The sequence below is a fragment of the Armigeres subalbatus genome, chromosome 3 (genome assembly GCF_024139115.2).
Source record: "Armigeres subalbatus isolate Guangzhou_Male chromosome 3, GZ_Asu_2, whole genome shotgun sequence".
Lineage (NCBI taxonomy): Eukaryota > Metazoa > Arthropoda > Insecta > Diptera > Culicidae > Armigeres > Armigeres subalbatus.
The window spans coordinates 212,447,246-212,460,837 of record NC_085141.1 but is presented as its reverse complement, the minus strand read 5'-3'; the positions used below and the strand labels follow the sequence as shown (position 1 = coordinate 212,460,837).

The window sequence follows — 13,592 nt, the reverse complement described above, 5'->3', positions numbered from 1 at the left end:
ACGTAAGTAAAGTAAACCTAAAACAAAAATGTTCAAACTAAGTGAAATAATGTATTTCAGGATTTTTTTAACATACTCCAATATAGTTAAAAAATTGGAACCGTGTCGTTTTATTCTTCTTCTTCACCCCGTTGATATCTAAATCAACACTTTAAAAAAATCGTTTACGGTTTCGAATAGACGATGCTTGGACGCACGCCAATAAAAACAAGAAGTGCAGCTGCGGCCGGGGTTGGTAGACCAACGATCGTAACAGAGCATACACGAGTTGACGTTGACAACAATACCGATAATCGCCACTGTAAAGCGTGCGGCGATGAGGACAACACTCGTATGGTACAGTGCGATAGATGCGATGACTGGTACCATTTCGAATGTGTAGAAGTGAGCCAAGATGTCGTGGAACGTGATTGGATCTGCTCTGCTTGTCAATCTACTGCTACAGGAACGAAACGCAAAACAACTTCGAAGATCGCTGTAACACAACCGGCCGTGAGTACGCAAAATCCATTAATAAGGATCACGTCCGTACCGTTGAATATAGCACCCAAAAGTTCATCTAGTGAAAACGCTTTGCCAATTGTAACTAGAGATGTCAATGTCAACGAATCTTTGTTGATGCATTTTCCGACAAATATGATGTTTCCGCCTTTGTCGACCGAAACGGTGAATTCGTACGATAATTCGCTACATCCCCCGAATATATTCAAGCCTGCATGCATTGCGGGTCCGTCTCTCCCATTGGCATCCCAACCATTATTTCAATCGAGTGTAAGTGCTCCCTATCCGTCTTCGACAATGAGAAGTGTAGACCAATGTATCACAGTGACTTCTAGACTGAACCAGCCGATCCCGTCAGTTGTAAATATCCCTCTAGCGTCTAGCACTATCATCCCAACAACTGGAATGTGCGTTAGCAGAATTTCGAATGAGTTGCCGAAATCAACGTCGCCCCGAAATAACGCGATGCAGAATTTCGTGGAAACATCGAGTCAGCGCTCAGGAGCATCGAAGAGATCAACCAAGCAAAAACAGTTGGAGCTGGAACTAAGAATGCTTGACGAAGAGAGGAAACTACAGGAGGAGGAGAATTTGAAAAAGCGTGAATATCTCCAGAAGCGGTATGCTATACTAATGGACATCGCCAGCGAAACGTCGTCTGAAGCCGAAGCAGAAATTGACAGAGTGGATACCCGAGTAGATGAGTGGATCAGCAATGGGATGGCTGCGGGACAGCCTTTTGGTCAACGAGAACATACATTGGAAAGACCGGCGATGAATAGAACAATGCAACTGCCATCGAAAAAAGTTCACCAGGTTGAATTCTTTAGCATGGTACCCGATCCGCGTGAAGGATCCATCCAAGCGGTTTCTTCCACGGTGCCCCAGCGACGTCCAAATGTAAATTCCCGTTCGTTGCAAGCGTCTCAGTCACACAGTCTTAATACTAGGCTGCAACAACTAAACATTAATGATCTACCCGAACATCGACCGATTCATGAAAGTTCATCTAGACTGGGCCGTTCCTCACTGAGACATAACGTGTATAACGATGACGATATGGACGAGAGTAACAACCTTACACGCAGCCAAGTCGTTGCTCGTCAAGCCGTGTCACGAGAGCTGCCGACATTCAGTGGAACTCCGGAGGAATGGCCACTATTTTTCTCGTCGTTTACAACCACTACCAATATGTGCGGATATACGTCGGAAGAAAATCTCGTCCGTTTACAAAAATGCCTCACAGGTAAAGCCTTTGAAGCTGTTAAATGCATGTTAATGCACCCAATGAATGTGACACAAATTATATCCACATTAAAAATGCGTTTTGGAAACCCGGAGATCATCGTGCACAACTTGATGGCCAAAATCAGCTCGACACCAGCTCCCAAGGCCGATAAACTAGATTCGATAATCGAATTCGCCCTCGCCGTGCAGAACTTATGTGCAACCATCGAAGCCTGTCAACTTGAAGAATATTCCTATAATGTTGCGCTGCTCCGTGAGCTCGTTGATAAACTACCAGCAACGATTAAGCTTGATTGGGCGAGATATCGTCGCAATTTTGTCGCAGTGAATCTGTCTGTTTTCTCAAGTTGGCTCTACGAACTTGCACAAGATATTTGCCCGCTCGCTGGGCTGACTTATGATACAAAGGTTCAGCGCACCGCAAGGAGCAATCCCGCCTTTTTGAATGCTCACACTGAGGACATTGACGAAGAACCGAAAAAATCCCTCCATAATAGGATGTCAGATGGAATATGCCTTGTGTGTCGGGGAAACTGTGTTAGTGTCGAGAAATGTCAACGATTCAATGAATTAGGACTAGGTTATAATTTTCGTTGGGCCGTCACCAAGGAGTTTGGACTCTGCCGGAAATGTCTTAAGAATCACAAAGGAGCATGCAAGTCACAGAGAATATGTGGAAAGAATGGATGTGAATACAAACATCATCCGCTTCTTCACAACAACCAACGTGATGTTAAGGCTACTCTTGAACCTGCTGTGACACCAAACGTTTCCCGTGTGAATCTAGAAGCTAGCAACGTAAGGACTTCTGAAAAAGAGTGCAACATTCATCATCAGATTACCAACAAGAGCTTGTTTCGAGTAGTTCCCGTGATTCTCTATGGGCCGCAGAAATATATAAACACATTTGCCTTTCTTGATGACGGATCATCTTACACCTTAATGGACGCAGCACTCGCTGAGGAGCTGGAGATAAAAGGAAAACGTGAACCTATTTGCCTTAAGTGGACAGGAAATATGGGGCGATCAGAGGATGATTCAATTAAGCTAGATGTCCAAATCTCTGGTACCGGGGATAATAAGAAAAAGTACTTTCTACGAGGAGTTCATACGGTTTCTTCTTTGGACCTCTTTCAACAGTCAATCGATATACAGGAGCTCTCGAGTCAATATAAGCATTTGCGCGGAGTACCTGTTGAGTCTTATCAGAATGCCCAGCCACGTTTGTTAATTGGGATAAATAATGCAAACCTTAGTCACCCATTGAAAGGCCGAGAAGGAAAGTTACATGAACCAATAGCTACCAAAACCCGATTAGGATGGGTACTTCATGGTGGCTCGGACGAAGATGACACATTGTTAGCTTTCCACAGTGTAGAAGTGTGTTCTTGCACCGAAGAGTCGAATGGCATGCTAGAGCAGGCGGTAAAGGACTACTTTTCCATGGAAGGCCTGGGTATCACCAAACCGGATAAACCTCTGTTATCGCAGGAAGATCAAAGAGCGTTAGAAATCCTAAATCAAGTAATCCAGACCTCTAGCGGCAGATATGAAACACGGCTGCTATGGAGATATGATGAATTCCGCTTACCAAACAGCAAACCTGTCGCTTTACGGCGATTTCATTGTCTAGAATCCAGAATGAAGAAGGACCCACAGTTAGCTGAAGCGCTTCGTGCAAAAATAGAAGATTATTTGGAAAAAGGCTACATAAGGAAACTTTCTGAAGCCGAACTTCAAAAGAAAATGCAGCGTTCTTGGTATATTCCAATTTTTCCGGTATTCAACGTAAATAAACCATGCAAATTGCGCATTGTGTGGGATTGCGCAGTGAAAACCGGAAATGTATCGCTGAACTCAATGTTAATCAAGGGACCGGATCAGCTGGTTCCCCTCAACAGTGTGCTGTATAGATTTCGTGAAAACAAGATCGGAATTAGCGGTGACATCAGGGAAATGTTCCTGCAAGTAAGGATCGCAAAAGAAGATCAAGATTGTCAACTATTTCTGTGGAAGGAAAAACCTGATGATGAAACGCCGAGCACCTACGTGTCGCAAGTTATGACGTTTGGAGCGTGCTGCTCACCAACCTGTGCTCAATTTATTAAAAATATGAATGCGAAAAAGTACATCGGACAATTTCCTAGGGCAGTTGAAGCTATCACAAAGCAGCATTATGTGGACGACATGCTACTTAGCGTCGAAAGTGAGCAAGAAGCCGTGCAGGTAGCAGAGGAAGTTCGACTAATTCACGCTGCAGCTGGGTTTGAAATTCGAAATTGGATTTCAAATTCTTCTCCTGTTCTTCAAGCTCTAAATCAAGAAAAGACACAAAACAAAAGTCTCAATATGGGATCTGAGTTGGCAACCGAGAAGGTTCTCGGAATGTGGTGGTGTACAGACACAGATACATTCACCTACAAGCTCTCTCGAAAACACGACCCTGAACTCCTGACAGGAGCGCGAAAGCCCTCAAAAAGAGAGGTTCTACGCACACTCATGTCTATTTTTGACCCTTTGGGTCTGCTCTCCAACGTTCTTATCGGCCTCAGAATACTGTTCCAGGAAATCTGGCGGTCCGCTATAAATTGGGATGACGAAATTCCGGACAGCCTACACGAAAAATGGGATCAATGGTTGCACATTCTACCGCAATTACAAGACATTTCAATTCCGCGTTGCTACCGTTCCCTGACGTCAATAAACTCGGACATGCTGATACAGTTACACACTTTTGTGGATGTGAGTGAGTTGGGGTATGCGGCTGTAGTGTATTTTGGTACCAGACTTGCGAACTCAATTTGTGAAGCTTTGTCCTTTAAGATCACAGACAGGTTTTTCTGGACAGATGCTCGAAACGTTCTGTGTTGGTTGCGTTCCGACCATCGCCAATATTCTCCATACGTAGGTTGGCGAGTCAGTGAAATACTGGATTCAACTGCTATCAAGGACTGGAAGTGGATTAGCTCGAAGGACAATGTGGCGGACGAGGCGACTAAATGGAGGCGGTCGGTCGATCTTGATAGCCAAAGTAGGTGGTTCAGAGGACCTCAATTCTTGTGGCAGTCTTCTGACAAATGGCCATGCGAACCCTTCAGCACCAACATTACCAAGGAAGAGATTAAGGCGAATCTTCTATATCACAAAGCAACACCTCAGCCGCTGTTCCAAGCAGCAACATATTCGGAATGGAACCGGCTGCTAAAAACAGCAGCAGCGATACTTAGGTTTATTGGTAATATTCGGCTGAAAGGTACAGAACGCAATACGGGGCCGTTTACCAAACATGAGCTTCTAAACGCATCAAACCTACTCTATCGTGAAGCTCAAAGTGCGTCGTTCTCCGAAGAGATACTCATACTATCGAAATCCGAAATGTCTAAAAAGGCGATTCAAAAATCTAGTTCTATATTCACTTTGAATCCATTTTTAGATGGAAAACGAGTATTAAGAATGCATGGCCGGATTAGTGCTTGTGAATATGCCACCATGGATGCCCAAAATCCGATAATACTTCCGAGGGACCATCACATAACAAAGTTACTTGTGCGAGATTACCATTTGCGGTATCACCATCGTAACCATGAGACCGTTCTGAACGAGATAAGGCAAGTGTATAGGATTCCAAAGCTGCGTCCATTGTTACGGAAAGTTAGATCAGAATGTCAAACGTGCAAAAACCAGCGAGCTTTCGCTAAACCTCCTTCAATGGTCGATCTTAAAACTGCTTGATTAGCAGCTTATACAATGGCTTTTTCGTATGTCGGAATTGACTATTTTGGACCCATGTGTGTGGCAGTAGGACGACGAATAGAGAAACGTTGGGGCGTTCTGGTAACGTGCCTAACGATAAGGGCGATACATTTAGAAGTTGCGCATTCGCTAAGCGCGGATTCTTGCATCATGGTATTGCGATCCTTCATGTCCAGGCGAGGAGTTCCTATTCTAATATATAGTGATCGTGGGACCAGCTTCATTGCAGCGAGTAAGGAACTGAGAGAGGCATTGCGCGAAATGGATCAGCAAAAAGTCATTCGAGAGATTACCAGTCAACATACCGAGTGGACATTCCTTCCTCCTGCTTCTCCGCACATGGGCGGTGCTTGGGAGCGCCTCGTTCAGACAGTGAAGGTGAACCTGCAAAGGATGCTACCAACGAGACGCCCCACCGATGAAGTACTGCGTAATACTCTAGCTGAAGTTGAAAACCTTATCAATTCACGTCCGTTGACGCATGTTCCTGTCGATGACCCCGAGGCGCCGGTATTAACACCAAATCATTTCATACTGGGTTCATCCAGCGGCCTCAAGCCCGCGACAAGTTTGGATGATAGAGCGTTGATTTTACGACGATCCTGGCGTCAGGCGCAAAGAGAAGCGGACATATTTTGGCAACGCTGGATCCGTGACTACCTGCCGGATTTAACTAAGCGCACCAAATGGTACACCAACGTGAAACCAATAGCGGTAAATGATGTCGTGCTTGTAGTAGACCCAAATCTTCCAAGGAACTGTTGGCTTAAAGGGCGGGTTATTGCCGTTTACCAAGCAATGGACGGACATGTGAGATCAGTAGCAGTACAGACAAAATCGGGGATATACGAGCGACCGGTGACAAAGATTGCCGTTCTGGATGTTCACCGTGAAGTAATGGTACACCAGTTACCTGGCATACCCGGGGGAGAGTGTTGCGACCCCTTGGTCGATGCGGCTCATCACGACGATATAGCTTTATCATACCATGCGTCTGAAAAAACTGTGTTCGATATAAGTAGATACTCGTTTGACAATGACAGGATGAAATGTCAAGCGCAGGTTGACAAGAGAATGATGATTGGTCAAAAAGAAATGTGGTGTAGCGATTATTTGTAGCAAACTTCTTGAATTTATTATCCTAAAGTCATCACAATTATTTATATATTTTCCCATTGTAATTACTAATTGAATTGAGGTAACTATTGATGATCTACGTATTGAATTGTCCATACCGGTGAAAGATCGAGTGGGGTGTAGACACATTACATGCTAATCTGTTGTAAGTTATAAGAAGAAGCAGTTTATATTATTTTGTTCACAAAACATATGTAAACATAACCATAGGTAATTGTCCAACGTGTGCTACAAAAGGAAGGAAGAAGTAGAACTTAAAGTTAAAACAAAGAACTAAACGTAAGTAAAGTAAACCTAAAACAAAAATGTTCAAACTAAGTGAAATAATGTATTTCAGGATTTTTTTAACATACTCCAATATAGTTAAAAAATTGGAACCGTGTCGTTTTATTCTTCTTCTTCACCCCGTTGATATCTAAATCAACATACATACATACAGACATAACCTCAGTTCGAGTTGAGTTGATCGGTATATAACAGTATGGGTCTCCGGGCCTTCTATCAAAAGTTTTTTTTTGAAGCAATCATATAGCCTTTCGGTACAACTTTGTTGTACGAGAAAGGTAAGAAGAAAGATAGGAATATTTTAACAAAGCATTCCACTCCATTAAAAAATGACTTGTTCAGTCATTGAATGTGGAAAACTGTTAATTGATTGGAATAATGGGATACTTGTATTTGCCAAAGTGTTAATTTTTACCGATGCTATTACTTTTAAAAAACTTGCGGGATTAGGGTGGGAACAAATCTAGTGTAAAACCTGTTGTACTGTTTTAAATGAATTTTCGCAATGATTAATTGTACTATGATTATCGCTTTCACTCGAAAAAGGGATACTTGCTCTCAAATCACGGCTAAAATTTCGCTCAATTAAATCAATACTTAAGAAGCGACCGGAAACCGTTTGAGCGAAACGTACCCTATTTTTTCACAAGTGCCCTAACAGCTTCAAAACGGTTTCCCGTCAACCCTAAACATAATGTTTACCTTTAGCGCTACAATTAATTATATTTTGTTTCGAGCTCTTGAGCAAGGTACACTTTTCCCCAGGGTGGAAAGCAAAACCTATAGCCTCCGCAATGAACACTGAGTCGACCCCCAACTTTCGGTAGGTTGGTAAATCGTTTCCTATTCGTTATAGATACCGAGCCGTTACAGAGAAAAATAAGCTTTTCACTTTTGCGAAGCTCAGCTGCTCTCCAAAACTTGAGTGAGTGGGGCAAATTCCAATTTCGTTCATTTCCGACAAGGCGATAGACACAATCTAATTGTGTTATTTTATTTCAGCGGATGAGATAATTCCTCATTTTCTACTAAGCCACTCTTAGGATCTGTGTGCATATCTTGGCTCCGATGTAGCAACGCCTTCATGAAATTAATTAACAATATTGATCAGATGACAAATTACCTGTTTTGCGGACAGCAGTGCTCGGTCTGTAAATAAATGAGTGAAGAGGGAAATTAGATGGAATGCCTAAAATAAACTTGTTTAGAACAAGATACTGAAATGATTAATATTGTTGCTTCCCTTTCAATGCTGAGTGCTGCTAGGCGACTCGGAATAGATTTCTACCGCAGAAGATAAACAAATTCGAAAAAATAACGATGCCGACGGGCAGAATGACAGGCATATCTGTCGAATAAAAGATCTATTCTGTTTTGAAAACATCAGTAAAACTTATGGAACAATCGAACTTTACGATAAGGAAAAAGTAACGAAATCAGAGGTAGTAGTTGAAGAGACACCAAAACGCACTCCCCCCAAAGGGAATTCCTCAATATTTACCGTGTTTAGAATAGTTGAAACAAAACTAGACCTAAAATTGAATAGGTTAGGCGAAAAAAGTGTTAAAATAATAAATAGGAAGGTAGGAAAAACCGAAATTTTCCACATTTTGCTGAAACATCTAACATTTTGGCGAGGCAAAACGCCCTAGTGGAACTAAGCTACAATGCACTATGGTCCAGGATACAGATTTACACGGAAAGATGCATTTTACGGCAAAACTATATTTCTTAGAAAAAAAAGTTGTTCTACAAAATTGTTCGAAATGGTCAGGCCATCATTATGGTGCTACCAAAAAATAGGGTGGCCCATCATATAAAAAAGAATAGATTTTTTTTTTATTTCTCGGAATTCTGACATGTTATCTTCTTCAAAGTTGTAGCGCAGCTTATTCCAATAAATTTTGCTATAAAAGCTTTTTTTGTAGCTCTTAAGTTGGTTGACTTAGAGCAACTTCACCTAATAAGATTATGGTGTACCTCAAAAAAACAGTATTTTTGATCTACTTTTTTTGTTTTAGATTTCTCTTTTAATTTTGTCAGAAAAACGATTATAACTTTTGATCGGAAAAAGGTATTGAGCATATTTACCCATCAAAAGTTGCATTTTTTTGAGCTCTAAAGGTGAGCCTATACGTACTTTCTAACTTCGTTCTGTAGCAGTTAATACGCAGGGCCGTGTCCCAAGGTGGCCCCCCATATCTCAGTATGGACAGAGCGACGCTAGCCAGAAGCTTGCGCTTGCTGGCATAAACCGCAGAGCTATTGGACATCATCCGGGACAATGCCACTATAGCTGTGGAGGCAGGCTTGCAGGCGTAATTGACGTGGCTATCAAAGGTGAGCTTATCGTCGATCCTTACCCCCAAGAGATTGATGGAGCGTTCAGAGATGACCGTGCAGTTGCCTGCCCTTATCACCGCTTGTTGCTCCAACAACCAAACTAACAACAACCACCTCAGTCTTGTGGTGAGCCAGTTCTAACTTCCTGGAACTCATCCACTCCTCCACAATTGCGATCGAGTGGGCTGCAGTCAACTCCACCTCTTCGATCGATTCGCCGTAGACCTCCAGCGTAATATCGTCAGCGAAGCCGACGATTACCACGCCCACCGGGAACTTCAACCTCGAGACACCGTCGTACATGACGTCGTACATGACGTTCCATAACACCGGACCCAGTATGGAAACTTGCGGAACCCCTGAGGTTATGTCAACGCACTTCCGACCCGCCTCCGTGTCGTATACCAGTACTCGATTCTGGAAGTAGCTTCCGAGAATCTTGTACAGGTACTGGGGAATTCCAAGACGCAGGAGCGCATCTGCAATAGCTGCCCAACTGGCACTATTGAAAGTATTCCTCACGTCGAGAGTCACTACTGCACAATAGCGAACTCCCCTCCTCTTACGCTGGATAGCTATCTCCGCGGATTTGGTAACCGACAAGATAGCGTCTACGGTCGACTTACCCTTTCGGGAGCCAAACTGGTTACCCGATAGACCATCCGCACCCTCCATGCGTATCAACAACCTGTTGGTGACGATCTTCTCGAGCACCTTCCCCGCCGTATCAAGCAGGCATATTTTATTTTTATGTTTTTATTTATTTATTTCATCTTTGGTTCAAAACCACACAGACTACAGTATCTTAATCCTATTTTTGAAGACAAGCTTACTAACATTATAATCAAACATATCACATACATCGTTAAACAATCTACAACATCTGTCAAGTGGTTTATTATAACCGTAAGCAGTGCGGTGCGCCGGGGTCCAAAGCAATTGGGGATTGCGTAATCGGCGGCTAGGTGCGTGAAAATTGATTTCCCGGAGCACGCTACTGCAGTCAATGTTATCACGGATCATGTCAAAAATGTAAAGTCGTTGTAAATACGTTCGGCGTTTGGAGAGTGTTTGCAAGCCAATGAGCGTACATCTGTGCTCATACGGTGGCAGGTTATCGGGATTGGTCCATGGCAGCTGTCGTAATGCGAATCTGACGAAACGTTTCTGGATGCTTTCTATGCGTGATGCATGAATCGCATGGTAAGGAGCCCATATTTGAACTCCGTACTCAAGAATGCTTCGGACCAATGAGCAGTATAATGTTTTCAGAGCATAAACATCATCGAATTGTGCAGAGTTGCGGCGCAGGAAGCCAAGCATAGTGTTGGCTTTGGAGATTGTATTGGATATTGGTCTATATGCCGACGGATCCCCGGTGGTTTTCCCGCCTTTGGCAATAGGAGCAAGCTCTGCCTTTTCCACCGCCACCCGTCGTTCAACACGCTCCTCCTCTGTGCGTGCTCGCTGCATCCGCCTCCTTGCCCGAAGGAAAGCGCGGCGCAGGTTCGCATTTGCTTGAGTCCACCAGTAAGCCGGTTGCCTCCCATTCCTCGGGTGGATTTTCCTAGGCATGGTTGCATCGCATGCACGCGAGAGTACTGTTACCAGCTGCTCGCCGCTCAGACCGAGAGTATTGTGCTCGCGGCACAGCGCTTCCTTAAACACCTCGTCGTCGAAGTATGATGTCTTCCACATACGAGGGCTGGGCCTCGCCCCTTCTTCCGTCCACTGAATGCTGGTCGTATAGTCGATGCTGTAGCGAACCGCCAGGTGGTCGCTGTGAGTGTAGCCATCATCTACCCTCCAGTTCGAACTACTCGTTTGGCCAGGGCTCCAGAACGTCTGGTCGATAATCGACTTGGCCCCGTTCCAGCTGTAGGTACTTTTGGTACCGACATTAGCCAAGTCCACATCCAAAATGGCCAGTGATTCCAGCAGGATCTGCCCCCGTTGATTCGTGGATCGGCTTCCCCATTCCACGGCCCAAGCGTTGAAGTCCCCCGCTATCACCACCGGCCTACGCCCCATCAAGTTAGCCGTCAAACAATCTAGCATTCGACCAAACTGCTCGATCGACCATCTAGGAGGCGCATAGCAGCTGCAGAAGAAGACCCCGTTGATTTTGGCAATGACGAAGCCCTCGTATGTCGAAGACACCAACTCTTGGACTGGGTATTTCCCCGTTGTCCATATCGCCGCCATTTTAGACCCATCGGTGACCCAATTACCGTTCCTGGCGGGTACCCGGTAAGGATCCGTCCCCCATTCAGCAATTGTCTGACATAGCAGTTGCTGGGCTGCATCACAGTGGTTCTGGTTTAGCTGCGTTACCTGCACTGTGATTTTGCAGCACGCTTAAACGCTGGGCACTTTGAACCCTCCATGGGGTGCTTGCTGTTCGCAGCTTTGCTGGAACAGATCAAACAGTTGGGAGGGTTCGTGCAGCATTGTGCCTTATGTTCCTCCAATCCGCAGCGTCAACAGAGCCTGCTTCTGTCAGGGCAGTCCCATTGCTTGTGCCCCGGTTCCAGGCAGGCGGTGATCTCGTCCAGGTCTTTAACCCTTAGATTCACTTACGTCGTGAGTGCCCTCACCTTGACCGTCTCGCCTAGGACTTCCTCTGCCAACTTCTTGTAGGCAGTGCCCTTTTGCGAGACGTCCCGCTTTAGCTCGAGGATCATCTCGCCCATCCGGGTACGTCTTATTCGACGTACGTCAGCGCCGAGTTCACCGAGCTTGACGTCACTCCTCATCGCCTTCAAGACGTCCGAGTACTTAGCCTCGTCCGTTTTGATTACTAGGGCATCGCCCCTGGAGCGATTGGCGCCTACCCTAGATTTCTTGCTACCCTCATTCGCCTGGCCCTTCTTTTCGGCCCTTGACGTCTTCGGTTTCCTCTTGTTCTTGACCAGGTCCAACCAGGTCCCTGTCGAAGAAGAACCGCGTTCCTGCACTCGACGAGTTGATCTATTCGGCCATTCTCGAGTATCCATCGCGCAAATTCAATCCTCTCATCGTTGTAATCGCACTCGCGCCTGGCAGCAACAGCTGCGCCAAAAGTTTATATTCGCTCAATCGATTAATTAATTTCTTTAAGGTCAACTTTCCCAAAGAACCCTTATTTTTTTTTACTTACCTTATTTTTGTTTATTTTAGACTAATATTTGCCCGATTTATTCTGGTCTAACATTAGACCAATTCTTCAGGCCGGTTCACCGTTGCAGCACTTTTGACGTTGGACAACGTTTTACCCGAAGGTACTGGGTGTCAAATCAGAATCTAAAATTGGGGAACGTCACGAAATCAAGTAAAATTTTGAAAATTTTGAACCTTTTTTTTTATATGAATTTTCGAGACTTATATCGGAAACTCTCCAGCAATTTGCCAATTTTATTGAAAGTTTTGATTATTTATGTTCATGCATTTCCAACACGGATATCAAAATGATGTAAGTTACGGGTCTTGTGACCCACCGTTTCTATTTCTCTGGGTATAAAAAGGCCCATTTGAGCTCGCGCGTCATTTCTGATGGTCCACGGTGAGTGGTCACATAGAGCGGGAACGAAAAACGCACAGAACGATACCGTTGGTAACGTTCCTTACATCGATGATGGTGGTTTCTGTATCTGTAGCGGTTTAGCGGCAAACTATCGAGCGGATATCGTCGCCGTCAGCACTCCAGTGAAATTTTCTTACATGGTTGTGGATCTGGTTTTGTTATAGGACCAATTAATTGGCTCTATTCAGGACCACCATTTTATACAAGGGAAGGTTGTTGTGTGAAGAATTTTGTTCAAAGTACAATACCTCATGATAGATTTCTTATAAAAAGCTCCAAACGCGGTGAGCACTGGTTCTGATGATGCATTTCAACTTGTTCTACACAGCTGTGCAGTAACCAACACGAAATGAGCAAAAACAAAGCGAGAATCACCATTTTTCTGTGGGTGCTGCCAATTCGAATTTGTTTTTTCGCATTTGTATACAAGTTTGATAAATTAGTTATCATGGCTTGTTATGATTCGGAACAGTTATTGCCTCTCTTTTATCATTGCTCGTTATCTATTGAGAGCGATTTCTGCAAACCCTGGTGGCAGCCAAATGAAATTTTCCCAAGATTTTTGTTTGGTTTTGTTGCGGTTTGTGATTGGGAAGGCGGATTATTGAAAATTAATCGGTTCTCTCATGGACCACAATTTTGTAGAAGCGAAAATTTAGCCGAGACAAATTTTGTTCAAAGTCCAAATTATAATCGCTTGGCGACAGCAAAATGTTGCCGTCTGTAATAGAAACACGAGCGCGCGTCAGAGGCAGAAGCTGCA

The 13,592-nt window shown here is 44.2% G+C and overlaps 1 protein-coding gene across 1 annotated transcript in view; it reads right to left on the bottom strand.

Annotated features, from left to right (window-relative positions):
* The window catches only part of LOC134219175 (potassium channel subfamily K member 10-like), a 350,538-nt gene that overhangs the window by 238,046 nt on the left and 98,900 nt on the right, over nucleotides 1–13,592 (bottom strand). Inside the window, exon 2 of the mRNA XM_062697880.1 lies at nucleotides 8,048–8,073. The gene's annotated coding sequence lies outside the window, so the exon portion shown is untranslated. The remainder of the gene's footprint in view (nucleotides 1–8,047; nucleotides 8,074–13,592) is intronic.